Here is a 4,216-nt window from a genome sequence, read left to right as displayed (position 1 = left end):
TTGTTTTCATCTCCATAACATATATCATAATTGTGACCAGAATAGTGATGTTAGACAACTAATTCCATTTCAGATTTGTTTTTAAGTAACAAAATGATAATAAATCAATAATAAATAAATAGAAATAAAACTGCCTCATTGGACGGCTTCTCAACAAGCCACTGTGGCTGTAAAACACTGAAAAACACACTTATGTACTTAAGAAAACATACATGAACATTACTAGAACATTTAAAGTGTTTGTGACACCCGTGTCACCGTGGGTTCTTGTGGGTTAAGCTGCTAAACTGTTGTTTCCTGCTTGTATTAACATATTATTTATTTTCTCTGCCTCTTTCTCTCCTGCTTGCTGAAGCAGCTTCCTCCAGCAGGGGACCCTGGGTTCCTCCCTCATCTCCTGCAGAGCCTGCTGAGGTCAGGCCTCCTTCCCTCTGAGGCCTCCTGCCCACAAGGAATCCTGAACAACTGCAACTCTGACCTTCTCTGCGCACCAAAGTTGCACTAATGAAAGCAAAGTTCATTGCAACTGCCTGAGAAACCTTCACCTCAACAACAAGGACAAGGACATGTCTATGTTAAGAAGCTGGACTGTGTTTATTATTGTGCTCTGCACTGCAAAAAGAAAAAAGCCAACTTGTATTTTTTGGCCTGAAACAGTGATTTAAGTTACCAAAACTTGGAAATATAAATAATTGACATTTAGGGCAATAATGTAAGTTAGCACAACAAAGGAAGCCAGTTGTCTGCTCAAAAACAAGTTGGTGAGTTGTTGTTACTTATATCTTTAAGTTGGGGTTCACAACAAGGGACAATAGTTCTGCTAACTCTTATTTCTTTGTTGTGAAATTCGGTCATTAGTGAAAGCTAGCGGCTAACTGATGCTAGCGGCTAACTGATGCTAGCGGCGCTGCTTGTTACAGCTACAAGAGTAGCCATTAGCATATCAATGCTAACTCAACATTGGGGTTGCAACATTAGCTAACATTTCATAGCGGCGTTACAATCGTGCCAATTCAGCACATTGCAGAAGTTAGCAGAAGTAAGGATTAAAAGTTATTACAATGTAAAATTATAAGTTAGTACAATTTACAGTTGAGTTGACAAAAATCTGAATTCAGAGTTGAGCAAACTCAAAAACAAAACTTAAAATATTTAGTTGAATTGTCCAACTTAAAATTTTATCGAAGTTTGTTGCCTTGAAATTTTGAGTTCACCCAACTTTTATTTTTTTGCAGTGTGCGTTTCATTACTGGTTTGGGAAATCGTACACATCATTGTACTCTGTATGCCACGGCTGAAATGCTGTCTTTGTATGTTCGCAGGCTCTCATTGGTTAGCTTTTTTTTTATATAAATGTATTCTTGGGCTGCGTCCCTTTTACCTGTGTACAACATACGCGAAACCAAACTCAACATGGTCTACACTCGCAAATCATTGTACGGATGCTGGAGCCAAGAGTGAGAACTGAATTATGGGAGGGATAGCATTTATGATAAAGTCCTTTTATTTACATATTTGATGCCCTGTGCAAGGTATCATTTATTCATAAAAGAGGCATCCTTAACTCCCCACATAAATATATATAATTTAAAATTTTCTTCCTATTTTCTATATTTTTATACATTGTTTTTATATGATTATATATATTTTTTATTTTCTATATTTCTATTAAAAAATGTGTTGATATATTTGTGTTTATATGAATATATATATGTATATATATTTATATATATATATATATATACTGTTCACAATATATATATTTATAATTATATACATTGCACACAAGAATTATTAAAAATTTCAATTGCAACTGCAGAAAACAGTCAACAATTTGACTTGTTTGCTAGTTTTACAATTTTATTTATCAGATGCTTTATCCAAAGTGAGCTAATACACAAAGAAGGATCCAGAGGTTTCTAAACTTTTGTCTTTCACTGACAGTATTGGGAAACTGAAGAAACAGAAACAAAAATAAGGAGAAAACCTGACAGAAAGCACAAGTTTGAGAACATTATATGCTTGGAACATATAAAAAGATTATTGAAGAACCCATTTGATTGTGTTTCAGCTGTGGTTTAAGTGGTTATCTCCTCAGTGACACGTCTCTCTCTGCATGACTGTTAATGCTGGTAAACAACATGTCAGTAAAAACAAAGCTGAGAGATTCTGAAACTCTCCTACAGTTGGATGACTGGTGAATTTGCATGTAGAACTTCCTTAAATAGGTCAGGAGTTTCCGCTTTGAAGCATTAGTCTTTTTTTTTTTTTTTTTGTTAAATCTTTTTTATTTCAAAGGACATTCAAACCCATTTTCTTTGACTTTTGTTTGTATAGTTTACAAGTCCTTTTCGATTATTTCCCCCATTCCCCCCCCCCCCCCCCCCCCCCACACACACACACACACACACACACAGGGATAATCCAATACATATAACAAATTAGAAATACTATTACCAATTTAAAAAAATAGAAAAAGAGATTAAGTAGAACAGAAAATACATTCATATATCTATACATACACACACACACACACACACACACACACTAGCATTAAGCATTAAAGTCTGAAGCTGATGATGCTCATCTGATAACAACCAGACTCCTTTTCTCACAACAGCTGAGAGTCTCACAGGTAACAGTCAAGAGTAGAGAGAAGAGAGAGTCAGGAAATGGCTCCCACACACCGAAATGTCACACCTAATACAGTTCAGTAGGGTGATAAAAACAATTTTGGCACTGATGACGGGTTGAGAGGGGTTAGCTGAGTCCATAATGTTGAAGAGAGAGATGGTGCTGGAGAAGTTTCTTGAAAATGTCCAAGGAGGGAGGCAGCATGTTGGGTTTCAGCTGGTTGATGAGCAGATCTGGGTCAGAGGACCTCAGGTTTCGGTTTCAGGATGGCGTGTCGGGGTGGAGGAGGTCAGGTGAGGGCGAGGAGGGATCTGTAGGTCAGGAGGAGGAGTTTGTATCATCTGTCACAAATCTCTCACCAAAACAAACCCATAACTTCTCCCTTCTCCTCACATCCGTAACCTCGGTGTCACCTTTGACCAAACCCTCTCCTTCAACCAGCACATCAAACACTAAAACTAAAACAGTCTTCTTCCACCTCAGGAACATCACCTGCCTCCGTCCATCTCTCACCTTTAGCTGCTGGGACCCTCAGCCACACATTCATCACATCCACACTCGACTACTGCAACAGCCTATGTAGTGTAAGTTTACTACCTCTCTGAGTGAGAACAGTGGATGAAAGACCAAGTAGAAGTTCCTTTTAGTTTTCTTTATTATCAATCATCAGAATACACTGCCTTGGTACAGCGGAGGAGAACTTTGTCAATTTCAAGGCTGCTGAAAAAAAGGTGTCCCTCCAATAACAGCCCTTGTTCTCTCTGTGTCTGTGTGTAAGATCATTTCATTTGAATGTCCCAGCCCATACGCAACACAACGGGGACGAGCACGCTGCTAAGTCTACTTTATAACCTTAAAAGGATACAACCTATACTTGTTTATATTCAAATTCCAACACCTCTACTGTCTGACAACTCCCAGATCTTTACAGTTCATTATTCTGGTTTGAACCAGTTGTTACAGTTCTGTTCTGAACAAAAGGTCAGACTGGGGCTTCTCTTAGTAAAGCAGAACACTTATATTACAAGTAACATAAAATATACCACTTGTAACATAAAATATACTACACCTGCTCTACGGTTCACCATCCCAAACACTCCAAAAACTACAGTACATCCAGTGACCACATCACTCCTGTCCTCCAGAACCTCCACTGGCTCCCAATCCCCCCGCCAATCCACTACAAAGTTCTCGCCCCCCTCCAGGACTAAGCAGAGAACCAGGGGCGACTCCATCGCTGCTCCCACCCTCTAAAACTCACCATCAGTGAATTAATTAATTTAATTCCCTGTTAAGCGTCTTTGAGTGTTTAGAAAAGCACTATATAAATGCAATGTATTACATTTACATTTAGTCTTTTAGCAAACGCTTTTATTCAAAGCGACTTACAGGAAGATATAATACAGGAAGTATTATCATTATTATTATTATTATTATTATTAATAATAATAATAATAATAATAATAATAATAATATTGTATTGGATGCGTGATTTAACCGGGAGCCAGTGAAGGTGGATGACAAAAAAATGTAGAAAAACACAATTTTACCATGCTAATATTTACAAATAAAGCATTAAAAC

The sequence above is a fragment of the Centropristis striata genome, chromosome 23 (genome assembly GCF_030273125.1).
Source record: "Centropristis striata isolate RG_2023a ecotype Rhode Island chromosome 23, C.striata_1.0, whole genome shotgun sequence".
NCBI classification, from domain to species: domain Eukaryota; kingdom Metazoa; phylum Chordata; class Actinopteri; order Perciformes; family Serranidae; genus Centropristis; species Centropristis striata.
This window is presented reverse-complemented; position numbering follows the sequence as displayed.